Here is a 23,093-nt window from a genome sequence, read left to right on the forward strand (position 1 = left end):
TTACATAAATTGTTCTCTTTCTTTCTTCATCTATAGCTCCTTTGTGGCATGGTATAGTAGACAGAAACTTTGGGACTTTTTGGAGGGAGAGAGGAGACAAGCATTTTAATATTGATCAAAGTTTTAAGCTAAAAGCATTAAGGCCTGATAATAAAACTTCTGGCATTATCCTAAGGGGTAGAGATTTCCAACCCTTGAAACTGGAAGATCTGGATCCCCAGGCCTCCTAAACCCCAAACAGAGGTGAAATGACTTGGGAGAAGGCATTTAACCTTTCTAGGCTTCAGTTTCCACATTTTCAAAATGAGGATATTGAAGGGGGTGGTAGTTAATGTACTTTTTAGTACTAGAGCTTTAAGCTACTTCAGTTTTACCTTTTCTTCTCTACTTTATTTCATTATTTTCTGAAGGCATCAATGACAGAATAAAATTCTTTTACACATTTATAAGTTTCTTCTTGAGAATAAAAAAACTTTGATAGTTCATTGCTTGGGAAAAAAACAACAAAAGTGAGGAAAAGGTACACAAAAGCAATTGAGCAAAGGAGAGACTGAGCGAATGCAGAAGTAGTAATGCTTGTGAGTATGGTATTTTATCCTTTGGGTTTTAAGTTAGAAATTAATCATTTTCTTTTGGAATGCTCATTTCAAACACATGTGAATTGTGACCAAATTTTATCTCTTGCCACTGACTCCACTGGGAAGCTTCTGGTGATAAATCTCCATGTCAGTATACACTGTCTCCCAGAGTTGCAAACATGTTGGAATGAAAAAGTCTGCTTATACTGGAAATAACGAAGATAGGTCAGGGTCATGCTATATAAAACAGTTTTTTATTCCACTAAGGAGAGATGGTCATCAGAGACAGTGTTTTGGGGAATATGATGATAGCCACAAGTCTAAGAAGAATATGGAGCAACCACATTTGAAAATGTTGTATATTTTAGTCATTTTATTTTAAAATTGAAAGAAGGGGCAGGTACAAATCTTCATGTGAAGTGCTGATATTTTGGGGACCTTTAAGGGGGTACACTAGGCACTGTGTCTTGTTGGGCAAGAGACCTGGGAACCAAAAGGTCATTCCTTGACTCTTTTTCTGCCATCCTGAGCAGAAAAAGCTTTATTTGATGTAAATGACTGGATGCCAGGCTACTATTCAGGGCAAAAATGAGCCTTCTTGAAAAGGATCATGTCCTATGATGGCTCTGAGTAGCATGTTATTTATACCTACTTGGCAAATGTTATTAAATAATAATGATGAACTTCCCCCGATGAGAATGGGGAAAGGGTAGATATCTATAGGTGTGTTTCACAGAGAAGTAAACACACTGGAGATTGGTACCAAAAGAGACTGTACAGATATTTGCTCTAGGTTACAGGTGTAACTGGAGAGGTCTATCTCATAGAGTCAGGAAGGAAGGTAGTTTAGCTTGACTTTTTGAAATTATTATAAAAAGTTTAAGGCACTAAAAGTGTAAAGAATAATACAATAATTACTCATGGAGTCACCACCTATTTCAGAACTGAGATGTTACTAATGTACTTAAAAATGTTGTGGAAGCCTTCCTAAGCATTCTTTTCCAAGCTCCCAGAGAAACCAATATCCTACACTTGGTGATTTTTGTTTCATGAATTTCATGTAAATAAAATATATATAATATATCATATGTATTATATATTCACATACACATATATACACATAAATATACATATATAGTATATGTGTCTTCTTAAATAATTCTTAAGGGCCTATTCTTAATATATAATATTCATTGCAAAAATTTTAAACTATACATAAAGTAATTCTTCCTTAATATTCTTCTGCAACCTGTTTTTTAAAAACTTTTTGCTCAATATTTTTTGTGAGAATCTTACATATTTGTCCATGTTCCTTTAATTCATTATCTTTATCTACTGTATTTCACTGTATGAACATATAGCAGTTCATCTATCCATTCTTTCATTGAGAGACATTTAGGTTGTTGCTAATTTTTTGCCATTGCAAACAATGTTTCTATGAACATAAGTATTTTTTTAAGTTTTCAAATATAATATATACCTAGGAATGGGATTGACAGGTCTCAGAATACATATATGTAAATATTTTATAATTTACATTTGCTATCATTGCCAATTTAGTCCTATTTGTCCATTTTCTGGATTTCTTATGAATATATTATCGTCTCATTTTATTCAAGACGGTGGCTGTGGAATTTTGTTTGGCTCTTATATTTCTTCTTTACATTTTTAAAAGGGCTTGGGGACATTTTATAACCAAATTACCACTGTAATGTTGACTAGAAGCCACCCTTTTGATTCAACCAAACTTTTCAAAAGCAAACTTTTCAAACTTCTCAACATTTTGTTTTTTAAAAAGCACAGTTAAAAAGAATAAACAGTGGTTATGTTATTACATATATCAAAAAAGCATAATATAATAAACATCTCACGATTTTAGAAAACACATATATATAAAAGAAATGTTGCTAAAATTAAATCTAGTTAGCTATAGAAGACTAGTTTCATAACTCATTTATTCCTCTAGAAATATAAATAATACACACAGAAAACTTTTTCTGAGATTAGTATTCAAAATAGACAGATAAAATACAAAAGTAAGTAAACAATTTGAAGGACTGATCTCCAGTAACTAGATAATTTATCTGTAGAAACTGTAAATTTTACACATATATTAAAGTAATCATTATTTTAAAAGGGTAAGGGTTTATAACTACTTATGCCTGGTACATAATGGGAAATAAAATATTTGTTGAATGAATGAATGAGTGACTTTTATTATCATACTTCATTTTTCACTATGGTAAATGCAACAGCTATGATTATTTTGTGAATGTGAAGACAAAAATCTGACACGTCAGAAACTTTTTACATCTTCCTGATATATTGATATTATGCTATACTATTGCCTGATGAAGGATGACACTTTTCATATGATCACACAGTCCGAGGTTACAGATGTGGATAAGAAAATCAAATGCAATAACATCTCTTTCCATTCAATGGGACTTTTTCCTATAAAAGAGATGTTATTATTTTAATCAAGCACAAACACTAAATAATCCTAATTTGAAAAATCTCATTTCAAAGGAAGCACTAAAGAATTTTAAAATATATAACATTTTTTCTAATCAATTTGTGGCTTCTATTCATTACTGTTGTCTATTCATTTACTTAAACAATAAAAATGAATGCTTGAGTAGCTGTTTTCTCTACCTTACAATAAATTGTATTTCTTTGTTTTATAGAATTTCTCACATTGTACAGTGTTCTGCTAAGCTGATTCTCTTTTCCTTTCTTGGAGATTCAAAGTACACTAACATATTAAAGACTATAGGAATTTCTCCAGTAAAGACCTTTGTTTATCCTTATTTAATCCATCATTTCGTAAATTTATTTGACCACAGAATTATCTTTCCATGTAACAGCTTGCTAAGCCCTCTCATTGCTTATGTACTATGGAACATAGTTTGAGAAACACTGCTCAATTCACAAGCCCTTCTGTAAAAAAGTCACGCTTCAATTCAGAAACATCTGAGCTGCAGGAATATTTGGCACCAAAAGACTTTAAAGAATATCTCTTCATAATAAGAAAGTAGTAAGTGCGTTCCGTAATTAATACAACTTTATTCTCCTGATGTGATCTCCTATTTTCTTTTTTATTTAAAAGAAGGAAAGTATTTTATAACAATATCCCATAATTTTTCAATGAGAGATTAACATGAAAACCTATGGTTATCATTTCCCTCATACTAAGGAAGTATTTTAATTATCCTTGGGCATAAAATTTGCACTGACTATTATGAAATAGCTTGAGGCATGACGGCATATTTACCGACTGACGGAATGGAAAGGAATGGCTAAAATCTCATACGACTTTTGGCTATAATGTGCAGGGGTTAGGTGCAACTGACTATCCATCCAGGTTCAGTTACATGGGGCAAGTCCTAGTCTTCAAGGACTATAGCCTTGAATTTTTGAAAAACAGTCAGCTCTATGACACTGAAAATAAAGAGATCACATAAGTGTTTCAAGTAGAACAAGCAAATTTTCAGAGATAAAGATATTCTGGCACATTTAAATGAGATATTGAATAACAGCCCCTTTCTAACAGAGAACATGTATATATATATATATATATCCAACTTACCATGTACCCAGTTATGGATCTTTAGGAAAAAATTACTCTTGGGAATATCCTGTGAAAGTCTATGCTACTCTATCAATTAAACCACCCTTTTCATCAGAGCTCATAGAAAGACAGCATTCCCATCAGGGAAAGACCATGAATTATGAAGCCAAAAGGAATTTCTTTTAGAATCATTCCTCCTTCACTCATTCGATGTGTGATCTTAGACAAGTTTCTCAATCTCTAGAGCTCTCTTTCTTTATTTGTGAAATGAGAATAATAATGCCTACCTTTTGGAGTTATTGTGAGGATGACATATTGAAATATGGCACATAGTTGGAATCAATAAATGCTAGTATCCATAATTCTCCTATCACTTCTGCAAGTAAAGTTTGCCAACGTGTGATAAATGTTAGCAAGGCCAAGTATGTTTCCCGGGCAGAATGGAAAATAGTGAGGAATGAAAGACAGTAGTAGCCTATGTATAATTATGTCAGATGAGGGAGTCATCTGCCCATTGATCAGTTTATTAGTTGATTCAGTTTTGTATTCATTAACATTTAATAATCTGCTATATGTCAAGGAGTACATGATCCAAAGGAAGAATAGAAATAAAGTCATACAAGGGGATGTACTATGATACAAAAAAATGGACAGATGTCATGAAAAACATTGGAGGAATTAATTGGAGGCAGAATTAACCATGTAAAGACTAGAGAGAAGGAAGTTTCACACAGAAGAAGCAGAATATGTAAAAGCCTAAATGTGGGGAATTGAGACACGATACTTAATTTTCATGTGAAGTTGGGTAAACCACTGTAACTCTCTTGGTAGTTCTTGGAGTAACCTTTTCCAAATCTTTCCAAACATGCTGTCTTAAATGTATTTTTCCTGGAAATATTCGAATTGCTATATATTCCCCTGAAAATGAGAAGATTAAAAAGTGTACCCAACAACCTTAATGATATGACTAATACTAATTACAGTACCATGCTTATTAGACATTACAGTGAGAATTCTCATTATTTAAAACTCACTGTATTGTTGGCAGATACTCATATTCAATTGTATCCTCATTTGTCCTGTTGTTTGTGTCTACATTTACAAATGTGTAGACATGAAGCCTGATTTCATTCAAAGCTGTGTTTTTTGGCCTGCACAGCTCAAACAAAAGGAAATAACATTTAAAACCTAGAAAATTCACGTAAAATAGGAATTTATAATTTCTTGTGAAAAGTCAAAAATTTTGGCAATGTTGGATGTACATTCCTGCATGGCCAGATGGGCAGGCACTGATGGAACCTGACCTCTTCAAGCTGGGGATGAGCTAATTTGCCATAATCATCAGCACTTAGGGGCTGCAAACCCAGACCTTACGCCCTGCAGGCTTCACACATTTGCAAAATACCTGCCTGGTTACATGAGGCATTTTATTTTATAGCTCTAGCCTAAATTTTTCTAGTTTTATCTGAATTTTTTTCATCCTTTTATCATTCTTCAATTTACTACCTTGCATTTATCTCTGATGACCTTATCCTCTTTCTGACAGACTCTTTCCAGTAAAATGAAGTTATATTTGCTATTACTATTTAAAGATTAACATAACCTATAGGGTAAATAATAGCTTTTATGTTTAAAATGTATTTGTTTTAATGGGTATTTTGCCTGTATTAAAAATGCAAAATGGGACTGGGATTACATATCAGGTAGTGTATGGGCACAAATGGACTTTTTACACAGTGTGAACCTTTTCAGAAGGATCATGTTGCAAGAATCCTAATTTCTTGCAAGATATATTACTGCTTGCCACACACAATGAAAGCCAAGGGTTTGGTTTGGATAAGCCATATCAGCTCAAAAATATATATATATTTTAAGTTAGAAATGGTCTTAGTTTAGATTCAACTGGTTGATGAAATACTTGACTACATGACTTCCCTAACTGTATATTTGAGTACCATTTCTGATATTTAATAACATGGGAATTTTAGGATTTTCAAAGCAGATTCAATCCAACTGAAACAAAATTTTAGAACATACAAGATTAAAAAAGACATGAACCTAATTTTCTAATCTAATCTGTTAGCATAGTTATATAAATATATAATACTTATAAGGGGCTTGCGACTGCATGTCTCATTGGGTCTTAACAACCATGGTTGGGTGAGTATTATCATCTCCCTTTAGCTTTTAAGAAAACGGAGGCTCACTTAAGCAATCTGCCAAAATTCAAGTAGATAACATGTAGATCTGGAACTGAAACCCAGGTTTCTGAATTTAAGTTAATTCATTTTTACAATTAATATTTTTAAAATAAATTTATTTATTTTATTTATTTATTTTTGGCTGCTTGGGTCTTCATTGCTGCACGTGGGCTTTCTCTGGTTGCAGCGAGCAGGGGCTACTCTTTGTTGCTGTGCATGGGCTTCTCATTGTGGTGGCTTCTCTTGTTGCGGAGCATGGGCTCTAGGCGCGCGGGCATCAGTAGCTGTGGCACGTGGGCTCAGTAATTGTGGCTCGCAGGCCCTAGAGTGCAGGTTCAGTAGCTGCGGTGCACGAGCTTAGTTGCTCTGCGGCATGTGGGATCTTCCCAGACCAGGGATTGAACCCATGTCCCCTGCATTGGCAGGAAGATTCTTAACCACTGTGCCACCAGGGAAGTCCCTATAATTAATATTTATACGCTTTTTGCAGGCTTTCTGCTAAATTGTGCAGCTACGGTAATAAATAAAATAGTTTCTGCCCTTAAGGAACTCACAGATGCCCAAATAAGTAAAATACAGTATAGTTGGTAAAATAATGCAGATATTCAAAGCGCATGATAGCATACTCATGTGGGCACCTCAGATTGCCTTGGGATAAGGAGGCTTGGTCTGGGAGCATGTCTTCAAGAAGGTGGCACCTATAGGAAGACTTAAGGGTATAGAGGAGTCAGATGAAGCTTCAAAGGACAAGTAGAAGTTATTTGGATAAAATGGGCATGAGAAATGGTAAACAGAGGGCAGAAGGGACAGAATGAGTGAGGATATGGAGGAGAGAAGCAGGAAATTACAAGCGTTGATACTGCTAGAGGTAAGAAGAGGTGAGATACGAGCTGTCAATGTGGAGAGGAACAGAACCGTACTGAGCACCACTCTCAGACCTCTGGCCTTTATCCTGTAGCCCAGGATTTAAAAACATAGAATGCATTCAGAATAGAATGGTAGGGCTTCCCTTCCCTGGTGGCGCAGCGGTTGAGAATCTGCCTGCCAATGCAGGGGACATGGGTTCGAGCCCTGGTCTGGGAAGATCCCACATGCCACGGAGCAACTAGGCCCGTGAGCCACAATTACTGAGCCTGCGCGTATGGAGCCTGTGCTCCGCAACAAGAGGGGCCGCGATAGTGAAGAAGCCCACGCACCGCGATGAAGAGTGGCCCCCGCTCGCCGCAACTAGAGAAAGCCCTCGCACAGAAGCGAAAACCCAACACAGCCATAAATAAATAAAAATTAAAAAAAAAAATAGAATGGAAAATACCAGAATGAATCACATTTATTAAGTTTTTTTTAACTTTCAGTTATATTTTTGTGTTGTACTGGAACATGATGTAATGCATATTTCTAAGGTACAGTTCTTAATGTGAATAAAAAATGTGTAGCAAAAAATGTTAGAAAGTACAATTCTGTTCCTGTGTATAGGCCTAGCATAAACATGCACGTATATTTAACACACGATACGATACGTATACAAGAATACTCATAGTAACACTAATCATAATAGTCAAAAACTGAAAACTGCCTACTTGTCCATGGATAAAGTGCAAAAAATTTTTGATATATCCATACAATTGAATTTTATGTAGCAATGAAAATGAGTGATCTATAAACACACACACTATTAATAATTACCATAAACATTTTATTTTTTATTTATGTACAGTTCAAAGTGTGACAAAACTAATTTAAATAGTTGGAAATCAGGACACCGGTTGCCATGGGTGCAGGCCAGTGAGGGGTGCATGGGGTGGAGTTTAGGGGTAGGGAGGGGACATGAGACGGGCTCCGGGATGCTATGTATTACTTACTTATTTTTTGTTCTGGGAGTTGGTTACCTGAGTGTGTTTATTTTTTTCTGAGGAATTTCAGAAAGGGAAATCTGGAAGGGAAGCAGAGAATGAATCCCTACAGAACTAAGAGAACAAGGAAAGTGTCGTACCAGGAAGTGAAAGGAGTAGAAAATTTTAAGAAGATAATCAATAGTGCCAAATAAAGAGGGGGCTTCAATAAAATATTGTTTGAAAAATATCCCCTTAATTTGTCAATTAGAAGACAGTAAATGACTTTATAAGAACTTTTAAGAAGACAGTAAACGACTTTATAAGAACTTTTTAGAAGACAGTAAATGACTTTATAAGAACTGTTTCAGTAGATTACAGAGGATATTAAGCTGTAAATGAGAGGTGAGGTAGTAGAAGGAGAAAGTCTATGTAACTTAATTGTCACTTCCTCCTTATCACTCCAATATAGATTGAAAGAAATAGAGGGCTTACAATAGTTCTTCATGAGCTATGGACTTGGTAATTGCCCTTTCTTTGTTGCTTTGAACCAGCTCACGCTTTGCTGCTGGCTGCACCTTGTCCCCTTGATAGATTGGATTCTCTTTTCTCTATCCAGGAACCAATAAAAGAGTGAAAGTGGGGGAAGCCACTCTTCTTATAATTACATCATGACCTTATTCTCCACCATACCATCACATAAGGCTGTACAAGTATATCATATTTACTGACTTGTTGGATAACTAAAAGGGATCATTATTATTTTTTAATGACTATTCTTAATGTTCAAAGGCAAAGTCACAAGAACTTAAGTTCTTCATAGGGGATTCCCTTGTGAGAATCCTAAATTTCTAATCTTGTACCCCTGTTCTCAGGTCCTTGCTTCCTTTTGAAAGGCTCATCCTTCTTCCAAATCACCTTTATGCAGCTCTCCATCACCTCTCACAAAATTCAATCTCCTGGTTATAATGCTTGGTCCCTTCCAAAAATCCATCTTCCTCCACCAGCAATTGCCCAAGTTTGACATATAAAGTTAGACCAGAGTTTCTCAACAGGGATTCTGCAGAACTCTAGGGTTCCAAGATATGTCAGGATTCTACAAGATTGTGACTGAAAGCAAAAATCATCTCTTTTTTAGGTCCTGCATTTTACATGATAGGAGCACTAAGGGTGATGTGCATTTACTAAGCATACCACCAGCAATTTTGTTAGTGGTCATCAGCACCATATGGCAATGCATGGGAGGAACATGTTCAAATAGTTGAGTATTTAACTTTTGATGTGACATGGAAGAGGCCATTAATAATTGGTAAGCATGCAGTTGCTGATAATGTAGGTTCCTTTATCCTGGTTTACTGCCTCCATCATCCTCTTAATGTGCTGCCAGTGAATATTCAGAGGCAAACAGGCTCTTCTGGTGTAAAAAAATTCAAGGACACTTCTTATTCTGAAGAAGACAAGTGTATATGCAGTGACTTGGCTGCTTCCCTGACTCTTTGCTACTATTGCTACTGTTGCAAAATGTGGAATTTGTAGAAGAGAATTTTATTGTAAAATGTTTGTATTTTTGCAATTTTATAATTTAACATTTCTTTATGCCTATCTCACTTATTTATGATGCCCTATATTTTATTAACGATTGTGTTTTGTTTGCTGGTCTAATTAGGCAATTTTTAAAGATGAGTCAGGACAGAAGTCCTCTTATTTCAGTTGGAAGTGAGATATTTGTGTGCCTACCTCAAATTCGATAAAAAATTGAGTGTTTGTGTAGCACAACTTTCACATAAAGATGTACAACACTTTTTATTCATCTTTGTCTATTAAATTGTCTCATTACATTTTTTATTTATATTTCTTTGACATATGGATTGAGTAGCTTTACTAGTCAACATTGTTAATACATTTCATGTTATAAATAACACTAATTAAAATCAATTTACAGTCTTTATTTAAATTAGTTGCTGATGGGCAACTGTCAAATTAAACATACATACACTCATCCACACACTACACACACACACACACACACACACACACACACACACACATTTTCCCAAGGACAAATATTCATTCTCATGGATAGTAAAGTTAAACTCAACAGGGAAAAAAGAATATTTTTCTGTGTCTCATAATCTGCAAAGCTATCTCTCTACAATGAGGTAGTTCTTTGGATTATGCTTCCTTGTTTTCCACTCCCATACTGTGCATAATTTCTTGTTAAGATTTCTTCTCTTTGGATAATAAAACACCATTTTTGAAAAATAATTTTTTGGATAGAAAATTATATGTTCTTTTAAGTGTATCAGCATAACATTTGAGGGACTTCCCTGGTGGTCAAGTGATTAAGAATCTGCCTTCCAATTCAGGGGACGCGGGTTCCTTCCCTGGTCGGGGAACTAAGATCCCACATGCCACAGGGCACGTGCTGCAACTAAGACCCAATGCGGCCAAAAATAAATAAATAAATATTTTTAAAAACACATAACATTAGAAAAGAAATAATTCCTATTGTTATATGTCCTGATCTGTATATGGAAAGTTCATTGGCAAGTTCATAAAATGGCAATTCCACACATCCCTGGAAAACAATAATTATACTATTAAAATTATCCTGAAAGTTCCTAAATTGGTTTTTATTCATCTAATAAAATGTAAATTATTTTTAATAGAATGCTATTACTAAATGCTTTTTATTGTATTATTTTTATTGATTTTATTTAAAATAAATAAAATTTAAAATTTGTGTATAATATTTATAGTAATTCAAGAAGAATATTAGATTAAAAAGAATACCTCATTTTAAGATTCTGCTAGAAAAGAATTCTCTGTATTATTATAGTTTTCGTAATTTGCTTTATTTATCTATTATCTATCTACCAGCATATGTGAATACATGTGTGTATATATATATATATATGTGTGTGTGTGTATATTTATGTTCTCTCACTAATAATATTATTGGAAACAGTGGAATAGTTTAAAATGAATGGAATAAACTGCATCAAGTCTGCACTTTCATGCTGGTTAAAAGTTATCTATCTGTAGTATAATATTCAACCTGTCTTCCTACTTCTCCTCAATGCAAATTCTCCTCTCCAAAAAAAGTTTCACTTTTTTTTCCTTCCTCCGTACATGCATTAACAAGAGTTAGAAGAAATCATAAAAATGATTTAGTCTAAAGCCAGCATTGTAAATATGAGAAAAATGAGGCCAAGAGAGGAGGAATTACTTGTCTAAAGACTCATGTCTATTGATGAGAATCTAGAGTAAAACTCAACTTTCATGTATCACATCTAAGGTTCCTTTCACTGAACTCAACCTGGGTATCACACTTACTCCCACTCGGATGCCTTTGCTCGCTCTGTTCTCACCACCAGAACTTCTCATTCTCTTTCTGTTTTGCTTAAGCAAAACTGAACTCTTTTGCCTAACCTTTTAGTTTACCCTGTGTCTGCTTTGACCAACTTCTTAATGTACCTATTACCTATTTCACAATTTCTTGATTATATGAATAATATAATATAATTTATATAAATAGAATATATTTTCAATTCATTTCCATTTTTTGGCTATGTGAGCTAAATTTTAAAAAGAGATAATAGCAGTAATGTTCGACTTATTATATGCTAAGCACAACCCTAATAGTTTTACATGCATGTATTTCCTTTCATCACTTCAACTGAGAAACAATTATTATCTTCATCTTATAGGTGAGGCAGCTGAAGCACAGGGGAGTGAAATAACTCATTCAGCTTCACACAGAAACATGTTAATTTTGCACAGAAGCCCTATCACGAACTACCATATTTCACTGAGTTTTAACATGAACACTTTCCAATACACTTTTCATCTCTAAATTTGGGATGAATGTTATAATCAGTAGTATTTTTAGTTGTGCCATAATTTAACTGGCAACATTTTCTCTCTTTTAGTGGTACATATGTCAGTGCATCTTATGAGAGACGATATCTTAAATTTGAGGAAATATGGTACTTCTTTTGCATCTCTCCACAAATCAAGCGCTATTCACAAGTAAACACTTATAGGTGAATTAACACCTTAGAAGATAGTGAATGTGAATTAACCTTAATCAAGAGGGTCAAGTGAAAGATGGTTAGGAACAGAAGATATTATAATATCAGTTTATAGTTTGAAGATCCTTTCTTTGCTTGCTGACCTTGCATTATCAACAAATGCTTTATACTTTTGGAGGTGGAGACAAAATGTCAGGAAAGATAGACGCCAACAGTGAAACCCTCCTCACATAGACATTAATTGGAAATCTTGTATTGAGAACAAATTATTATATGGAACCATTCATGTTAAAGGTAAATGAAGAATTTAAAATTATATCATATGTAATGAAAGTGACAAAAGAAAAAGAAAGATTGAAATAGTACACTCTTAATTTGGAAATTTGGAATTATTTGAAAAGAGATGACAACCAATGACAATCAATGATGGTAATCAAGCATCTCTGTTTCACTATGTCCTATTATTTCTTAAAATAGAATTAATTCGAAAATTGTCAGAATTCCTGGTGTTCTTAGAGCAGTGAGCAGTGAGTTCTTGGTTGCCAAGAATTGTCTGTTCTTTTAGAATTGTTCAAAATTGTAATGTAAAGGTTGTACCTTCTTTTTGTCATTAACTTCCATCTCGTGTTGTTCATAATAGTTCATTAAACTCTAAACATAATAAAAATTAATTAACTGCAGTCAAAGAAGAAATGTTAATTAACAAAATATCAGTTTTGTAAATATTGCTTTATTCATAATTTTTCAATTTTAATGCTTTTATAATTTTAATACTCCTTTGAAACACACAGTATAAGATTTTTCTTTTTAATCTGAAATAAATTACTTTTGTTGTAGATATTTCCAGGAAGGCATTATTCAGAGAGAAGAAAACATGACATGCCAAAAATTTTTGATACATAAGAACTTAACTTTTAATCAGTGCGTGACCAAAACCTCTTAAAAAACAAATCACTGAGATTTGAGAGAAGTATAAAGAAAGAACTGATAAGAAAGAAAGAGAAAATAAGAATTTATTTTATTTGATGTCACTCAAACTGTATTTTTTTAAAATGTGGTTTAATTCAACTATGGTTACTGCTAATTTGAACAGTATGTATGACTAATTAGTTTTTGTTTAATAGGGAGTGAAAGTAATATATTTTTTATAATTTTGTTGTGATTTTTGAGATATATATATATATATAAATGGAAGAAAGAGAAAAGGAGAGAGGAATGAAGACATAAGATATTCTTTTTTAAGGTTACAGCATCTCTAGAAATTGGATACTATAAGTATCCTCCTTTAAATATGTATACACTGAGACTCTGAAATGTTAAATAATTCCTCCAAGTTCATGTAGATAGAGAGAAGCATGTTGAAATCAATCTCTATAACTGCAGAGCCAGGCTCTTAATCAATATGCTGTTCAACAGGTATCTGCAATGGTGGAGGGGAATGCTTGCTCTAACTACCTAAAAACTCCGCATCCCATTAAAGTAGCTAAATTAAAAGAATAGCCAAGGGCTTCCCTGGTGGTGCAGTGGTTAAGCATCTACCTGCCAATGAAGGGGACATGGGTTCAAGCCCTGATCTGGGAAGATACCACACGCCTCAGAGCAACTAAGCCCATGTGCCACAGCTACTGAGCCTGCGCTCTAGAGCCCGTGAGCCACAACTATTGAGCCCACGTGCTGCAACCACTGAAGCTCGTGTGCCTAGAGCCCATGCTCTGCAGCAAGAGAAGCCACCACAATGAGAAGCCCGCACACCGCAACAAAGAGTAGCCCCCGCTCGCCGCAACTAGAGAAAACCCACGCGCAGCAACGAAGACCCAGTGCAGCCAAAAATAAATAAATAAAATAAATAAATTTATATATAAAAGAAAAGAATAGCCAATTGTTAATGAGGACACAAAGTAACTGGAACACTCATATATGTTGGTAGGAATGTAAAACTATTACTATTACTAAGTACTATCATTTCGGCTGCCATTTTGCAGTTTCTTAAAAAGATATATATAAACCTCCTGTATGGTCCAGCTATTCTACTTCTTTTTATAATGAAAGCATATATTTAAGCAAAGACTGTACACAAATGTTCATAGCAGCCTTGTCTGTAACAACCCCCAAACTGGAGACAACCCAAATGTCTATCAACTGGTGAATGGATAAACAAATTGTAACAAATCCATATAATAGAATAGTACTCAACAGTAAACAGGAATGAGCTATTTATGTATGTAATGATACGGATAAATCTCAAAATAATGGTTTCATCACTCCAGAAAATGCAAACTAATCAGTAGTGACAGAAATCAAATAAGTTTTTGCCTGAGGATGGGAGAGGAGGGAGGTATGAATTACAAGGAGCACAAGGAAACCTGGGGGGTAATGGAAATGGGCATTATTTTGATCATGATGATGGTTTAACCGTTTGCATGTGTTAAAACTCACCAAATGTGTGCATTTAACTGCATGCCACTTATAACTCAATAATGTTATAAGATTAAAACTGCAGAGTTATTTCCAGTTTTTGTGCAAGAATGATAAAAAATTACTATTATAATATGTTAGGAATACATTTCCATAGGAATTATATTATGATGACCCCAAGTAGCTCTGGTTCAGTTAGCAACTTATTTCTAACAGTGCCTTCACTAGACCCACCAGAAACCTGCGAGGTATGCGTATAAGGTTTGGGAGCCCCCAAATATTTATTAATCACCTACAATATGCCTAGCATAATTTGGAGCCCAGGTGACACATGGCTATGATTAAAACAAGTAACTAGCTTAGCCTCAGGGAGCTCATAGTTTTTAGATAAAAAATTGATAGCTATAGAAATCAATTTAGTTGATTGCAAACAGCTTTTTAAAAAATGAAATAAAATGGACTATGATGGAATAGAATAGATCAGGGTGCATCACATGTAGCAGGGCAAATTACGTATGGTAAAATTCTTAGTTCTATATAGGTATATATGTCTATACTGGGTTTATATATCAACTGTACTTATATAGATGATAATAAAAAATTTAATACCACTAGTGCTAGTAGAAGAGGCATGAATGTAAAAAATAATATAGAAAGTAGTAAAACAGATCAAGTAACAGAAGTACACAGAGAAGGTACTATGTACCTTTTTTTTTAATCCCAAGGAGGAAAGAGTTGAAGAAGTTGATAAAGAAACAGATGGGGCTTCCCTGGTGGCGCAGTAGTTGAGAATCTGCCTGCCAATGCAGGGGACAGGGGTTCGAGCCCTGGTCTGGGAAGATCCCACATGCCGCGGAGCAACTAGGCCCGTGAGCCACAACTACTGAGCCTGCGCGTCTGGAGCCTGTGCCCCGCAACAAGAGAGGCTGTGACAGTGAAAGGCCCGCGCACCGCAATGAAGAGTAGCCCCTGCTTGCCGCAATTAGAGAAAGCCCTCGCACAGAAACGAAGACCCAACACAGCCAAAAATAAATAAATAAATTTATTAAAAAAAAAAAAACAACAAACAGATGAACAGAATTGAAGAGACTTGCATTTTTGAATATGATAGAGTAGTTTATAACAAATCAACCTTCCCACTGAAAATACCTACAAAGATGAATAAATAATCCTTTTGAAATCTCTTTAAAGTCATGGAGAGCAATCAAGGCAACCTGGTTTTGGAGAGAAAGCAAACACATTGAGATGAGCCCAGTATTTACTATCGCTTTTCCCCTTCAGGTATTTGTGGTTCAGAAGCAGTGATCCAGGAGCTCAAGCCTAAAGTGATAATTCAAACATTTCAACTGTCTCACAGGGTCAAGAACACACAGTTGGAGTTCAGGGCTATCAAGGCAGCCAGGACTTGAGAGACCAAAATTCCAGAAATAAGGGAACACAGATACATGAGTGTGACGTTGTGCACTCCTGTTATTTTGAGGAATTTGCTTATTTCAAAGGCCAAGACAGTCACATTGAAAGGAACAGGTAAAAGGCTAAAAATCAAACCTGAGATTTTTCAGCCTTAACAGGTAGGAGACACAAAGAGGAGAGATCCTGGTAAACACTCCAGGCTTTCACTAATCTATGAGGATAAAAGTCAGAAAAGTAATAATCTTTGAGAAAGTAATGACTGGCAGGGGGAGCCAAGATGATTTTTGGAGCACTAGTAATGAAAATTTCTTGATCTGGTAGTACTTACATTACCATGTCCACTTTGTAAAAATTCATAAATACATTTGTGATATGCATCCTCTTCTGTGTGTATGTTAACTTTTGAAAAACTGGAAAAATCAGCATCTCATCTTAAAAAGATGAAGTATTGCTAAGGTAGTAACAAAGAAGGACATTTCACCATATCCTTTGTTTATACAAATAAGTAAAGTGTATTTGGTCTGATTTGTCATCCAGACAGGGAAAAGGGTTTGAAAAAAGATGAAAATTTAAAGAAAACTATTTTTATATTTCTCCCTACTATAGTAATTGCATTATGCTTATTTGATGCTTTCATCTAGAGAGTACCCAGTGTTGGAGAACTAATTGGAAAAAAAAAAAAAAAAAGAATGCACTAAACTGACTATACATTTTTAGTATTGCATTTATATAAGACATGAATGTCATTTAAAATAGCTGTGGAAACCAGAATAAAGAAAGGTCAGAAGATTAACACAAACACAGGAGGGAAAACTAAAGCTTGAAATGGGCCAGATCTTTGAGTGGGCCAGATCTGTGTGAGAATGCTGTATCATCCAAGAAAATTTTTTATTGCAACATATATCTTATTAGAATCCTAATTGTTTTCAGTCTCCAGCAGAGCAGTAATGGCATGACAATGTTTTTATATTTCTTAAAGAAGTCTTCTAGATTTCTCTTGGAGAGCTGTCTTTAACATTTGGTTTATTTTTGCAGTGGCAATATTTTTTCCATTGTTTTGCATGCTAAAACAGCAATTGATTAGTACAGAAGCCTTGAGCCAAGTTCTGCCCTAGGATATGTATGTGACCCCCACTAACTTCAAATAGAGTTGCACGCACACATCCTGGAGTGGAATTTGGCTTTCTTCCATGATAATCAATGAGAGTCATTGAAATAGATGGGAGCCATGCTTGGATAACTGACAGCTAAATTTGGTCCTTAGGAATTGAAACTCATCTGAACATTTTCTTTGGAAAAAAATAATCAAAGGCTAAGATTTATAATAAATCATAATTCCTGGAATTGAGTAGTTTTATCACCAGTTGAAATCTTACAGTATGTATCTATAAAAGCACTCTAATGATAGAAAGTAAGATTGTAATATATTTGCCATATAATCCTTTGTTCATATAATAATGATTGAAATAAGAAAATAAGGAGACAGGTGATTTTATAAAAAGCACATTAATTGTTGTAAGAGGAAATGCTACTTTTTAAAGTTTTAAAAACTCTAGAGAACATCTTTATATGTAACAGTATCTATTGGACTCCTAGAAGCTTGTGATTGAAAAAGAAATAATTTTTTGGAGTCAATTTTATAAAGCTGGTTCACAAAATGAATAAAAAAGATAAGCTAACTTCCATTCTTATTCTGCTGCACTAGTGTCACCTGAGGGAAAGCTAGCGCTCTGTCTCCAGGGAGTACATAGTTGTCTGTGGTGTTTGTATACTTAGGGACATTCTGAAAATGATACTGTGAGGAACTGACTCTCTCTTGATTTGGACTTATTTCATTAACATACCATCTCTTGTAGACAAGGGCAATATCTTTCTGAAGGTAGCAGTTATTTTCCTGGCCCGGATTTAAAAGGATTTTTTCTCAAATTTTCATTATGAAAAATTTCAAACATTCAAAAAAATATGAAAGAATATACAATATACTCCTATAACCTCCCTCTTATTCTATGATATTCTATATTTCCTCACTCTCTCTCTCTTCCTTTCCTTCTACCCTCTACCTTTCCTTCTTTTCGTCCTTCCAATCCCATCTTCCTCTCCTTTTTCTTTTCCTGGTCATTTTTTCTGTTAATTCTCTGATGAACCATTTGAAAATAAAATGTAGACATTGAGATATCACCCCTAAATATTTCAGCATCACTTCCTAAGAATAAGGATTTTCTCCTACATAACCACATTATTATTATGACATCTACAGAAGTCATTAATTCTCTCATAATATTAATTCTCTAATATCATCTATAACCAGTCAATATTCAATTTTTCCCAGCTGCCCCCAAAATGTCTGATGGCTATTTTCAGAACCAGTAGTCAGTCAATATTCATATATTGCTTTTGGCTATTATGTCTCTAACATACAGTTATCTTCCCTACTTTTTTTTCCCTATGATATTGACTTTTTGAAGAGACCAGGTCAGTTGTCCCATAAAACATCTACATTTCTGAATTGGTCTAAATATGTTCTTATAGTATAATTAACTTATTCTTCCACACCCTGTATTTTCTGTACACTGGTAAATGTCAGATATAGAATTACAAAATTTAAATGAATTATTGTTTTAATCTGTGGGCTGCAATAGTAAAACAATCTGTAACATATAACAGTAACATTGTTTTCCACTTATGTCACAGAGTCTAAGTATTCAAGCTCTGCTTACCTTTCTCTTTTCAGGGGTACATCAACATGGTATTGATGGCATGCTTGTGGATTGGATTGCATGGGTTAAGGACCATGTATTATTTGTATTTGCCTAATATACCATTCCCACTCTTCTAGTGATAGTTATGCCCTTCCTCTGAGAAACTGACTTTCCTCCATATCATGTGTTTCTGATAGACCAGCCAATCAGAGAACTCCATTCCAACACCATCCTTAAACCTTAGCCCATGGTTTAAGTTAAACCAAATAATTTTCTCTCCTGAGAAAGACAGGAGGATATAATAAATACTTCAGTGTTTGAGGACCATATGGTCTCTGTCACAGCTACTCAACTCTGCCCTTATAGTGCAAAAGCAGCCATAAACAATACTTAAATGAATGGGTGTGTCTATGTTCCAATAAAACTTTATTGACAAAAAAAAAACTTTACAAAAATAAGCACAGTTCTTGGTGTTGACCCATGGGCAGTAGTTTACTGTTCTGGAGAGGCAATCCATGAACAGCTGAGCTTGAAATTTTCCTGGATCAACAAGAACCAGCTGTTCAAATCCTACCTCTACTTAAAAAAAAAAAAAACTCAGCTTTATTGAGATATAATTGACATACAAAATTGTTAAAATATTCAAAGTGTACCTCTTGGTCATACATGTGCACATTGTGAACAGATTCCACTCTTCTAGTTAATTAACACATCCATTACCTCACATATTTTTTTTTAATTTTTTTGATGAAAACATTTGTTTTACTCTCAGTAAGTTTCAATTATACAATACAGTTTATCAACTATAGTCACTATGTTTTACATTAGATATTCAGATCTTATTCCTGTTATAATTGAAAACTTTTACCATTTTACCAAACTCTTCCCATTTCCCCCAATCTCCAGCCCCTGGCAATCAGTTTTCTACTCTCTCTCTCTATGAATTTGACATGTTTTATGGTTTGGTTTTGTTTTTGAGATTCCGCATAAATGATACTAAAAAGTGTTTGAAGTATTTGTCTTTCTCTGTCTGGCTTATTTCACTTAGAATAATGCCCTCAGGGTCCATCCATACTGTTGCAAATGGCAGGATTTCCTTCTGTCTCATGGCTGAATAATATTCCATTGCATATATAAATTACATCTTTATCCATCCATCTTTTGACAGACACTTAAGTTATTTCCATAACTTAGCTATTGTGAATAATGCTGCAGTGAACGTGGGAGTGCAGATATCTATTCAATATCCTGTTTCCATTTCCTTTGTATATGTAACGAGAAGTATGGTAGCTTTATTCAAAATTTTTGAAGAACCTCCATACTGTTTTCCGTAATGGCAGCCCCAATTTATATTCCTACCAATAGTGTGCAGTGGTTCCCTTTTCTCCACATCCTAGTCCACACTTGTCACTTGTCTTTTGATGATAGCTATTCTAACAGGTGTGAGGTGATATCTCATTGTAGTTTTGATTTGCATTTTCCTGATGATTAGTGATGTTGAACACATTTTCATGTACCTGTTGGCCACTTGTAATGTCTTCTTTAGAAAAATGTCTATTAAATTCCTCTGCCCATTTTTTAATCTGATTGTTTTTTGCTATTGAGTTGTATGAGTTCTTTATACATTTTGAATATTAACTACTTATTAGATATGTAGTTTGCAAATATTTTTAATCCCGTAATTGTCTTTTCATTTTGTTGGTGATTTCCTCTGCTGTGCAGAAGATTTTTAGTTCGATGTAGTCCCACTTGTTTATTTTTGCTTTTGGAGTCAAATCAAAAAAAATAAAAAAAATCATTGCCAAGACTGATGTCAAGGAGCTCACATGCTCTCTTCTGAGAGTTTTATGGTTTCAGGTCTTATGTGCAAGTCTTTATCCATTTTGAGTTGATTTTTGTGCATGGGGTAAGATAAGGGTCCACTTTCATTCTTTTGCATGTAGCTGTCCAGTTTTCCTAACACCATTTATTTAAGAGGCTGTGTTTTCCCCATTGTATATTCTTGCCTCCTGTGTCATAGATTAATTGACCATATAAGTGTGGGTTAATTTCTGGGCTCTCTATTCTGTTTCATTGATCTATGTGCTTGTTTTTATGCCCATACCATATTATTTTGATTGCCATAGCTTTGTAACATGGTTTGAAATCAGGAAGTCTGATGCCTTCAGCAATTCCACTCCTGGATATATATCCAAAAAAAACCCAAAAATACTTATTTGAAAAGATACATGCACACCAATGTTGATAGCAGCATTATTTGCAATTGCCAAGATATTGAAGCCACCCAAGTGTCCATCAACAGATGAATGAATAAAGAAGATGTGGTATATATACATAATGGAATACTACTCATCCATAAAAAAGAATGAAATATCTCCATTTGTAGCAACATCGATGGACTTGGAGGGCATTATGCTTAGTAAAATAAGTCAGAGAAAGACAAATACTGTATGATATCACTTATATGTGGAATCTAAAAACTACAACAAACCAATGAATATAACAAAAAAGAAGCAGACTCACAGATATAGAGAACAAACTAGTGGTTACCAGTCGGGAGAGGGAAGGGGAAGGGGAAAAATATGTGTAGGGGAATAAGAGGTATAAACTATTAGGTATAAAATAAGTTACAAGGATATATTGTACAACATGGGGAATATAGCAAATATTTTATAGTAACTATAAATGGAGTATAACCTTTAAAAATTGTGAATCGCTATATTGTACACCTGTAACATAAAATATTATACATCAACTATACTTCAATTAAAAATAAAAAAATAAAAATATTATATTTTCCTAGTGAATTGACATTTTTCTTAGCATGCAATGTCTTCTGCATCTCTAGTAATTCTTCTTCCCCTATAGCCTACTTTCTCTCAGATTAGTATAGCTACTAGAGTTTCTTTTTGATTAGTGTTTGCATATGTGCTTTTCTATCCTTTTTACTTTCAACATTTTCTTATATTTTTATAAGCATCATTTATTCCTGTTATTATTATTCAATCCAACAATATTATTTTCTATTTTCTTCTTAGTTTCTCCCTTTTTATTTCTTATCTTCTCTTAGATTAATAGTCTTCTATTATTATAACTTCCCATCCCCTTGTTAATTATAGTTGATTTTATGATTCTTTTAGTAGTTACACTAGAAACTAGAAAATGTAAAAATCTACCTTTAATTAGTACTTCTGTCATTTTCCAGGCACCTCTCATCTTTTGTGTTATTGATGTCATGTATTTAGTTTTACATATATTTTCCATCTCACACAGTATTATTATTATTATAATTGTTTACATGGTTGTTGTTGTTTTAAATCATCAATATTCATTTTGATTTATTCTCCATATTTACCCTTTTCTAACTTCTAATGTTTTTTTTGTTTTCAGATGCTTTCATCTGCAATATTATTTCTTCTGACTGAAAAACTATCTTTAGTATTTCTCTTAGTGTGTGTCAGCTGGCGACCAATTCTCTCAGTTTTTGTTTGTCTGATCTATCTTTATTTCGCCTTCATTTTTAAAAGAATATTTTAACTGGATGAAATCATTTTACTTCAACATTTTAAGATGTAATTATATTGGTGTCTAACTTCTATTCTGTGATTCCAGTTACAGCAGATCATTTTACAATGTCTCATGTGTCTCTTGTGTTCTGTTATGGAGGATAGGGAAGCAGAGTTTAGTGAGGGTTTTGACCAATCTTTATAATCATTCTTGGGAGAATGGATCATCTAAGAACAACTTCTCATAGTAAGAAATCATAGTATGAAGATAGAATATATATTTTAAATGTGGAAATGTTTCAATCAAAGGAATCTATAATTCATGGAATTTGGGGAGTACAGAGGAAAATCTTTCTTGGCCAAGTAGTTGTCTAACATTTGAGTATACTCTGTATCTCCACCCCCTTTACTCACTCAGAATGTTTCCCCACAGATAGCCTAGACTAGAGTAAAATAGATGGACTCAACATTGTGTAGTAGCATCTACCCTCATATACCATCCTTATTTTTCAAGTAGTTCTATATTTTCTCCATGATAAAAAAAAAAAAAATTAAAGGAAGAAAGAAAGCAGGCCACAGTAAACAAAGTTATTTTTTAACATAATGCACTTTAAATTTTCAAAGCTTTAATCCTATTCATAGTTTCTAAGACTTTTTCTTTTAATTCAGATTCCCTTAATTTTGATGCTAAGCAAGAACGCTCTAGTCTTGTGTTCTTAATTCATAGATCAAAAAAGAAATATATAACTTCTGTTTATTACAGTATTAGTTTTCACCTAACACCCTAATCAAAGAAATTTTATTTAGTTCCAAATGGCTATTTTCCGAGCTATAAATACATGTTTTG

Source organism: Balaenoptera borealis (genome assembly GCF_965194805.1).
Source record: "Balaenoptera borealis genome assembly, chromosome: 9".
Taxonomy (NCBI): domain Eukaryota; kingdom Metazoa; phylum Chordata; class Mammalia; order Artiodactyla; family Balaenopteridae; genus Balaenoptera; species Balaenoptera borealis.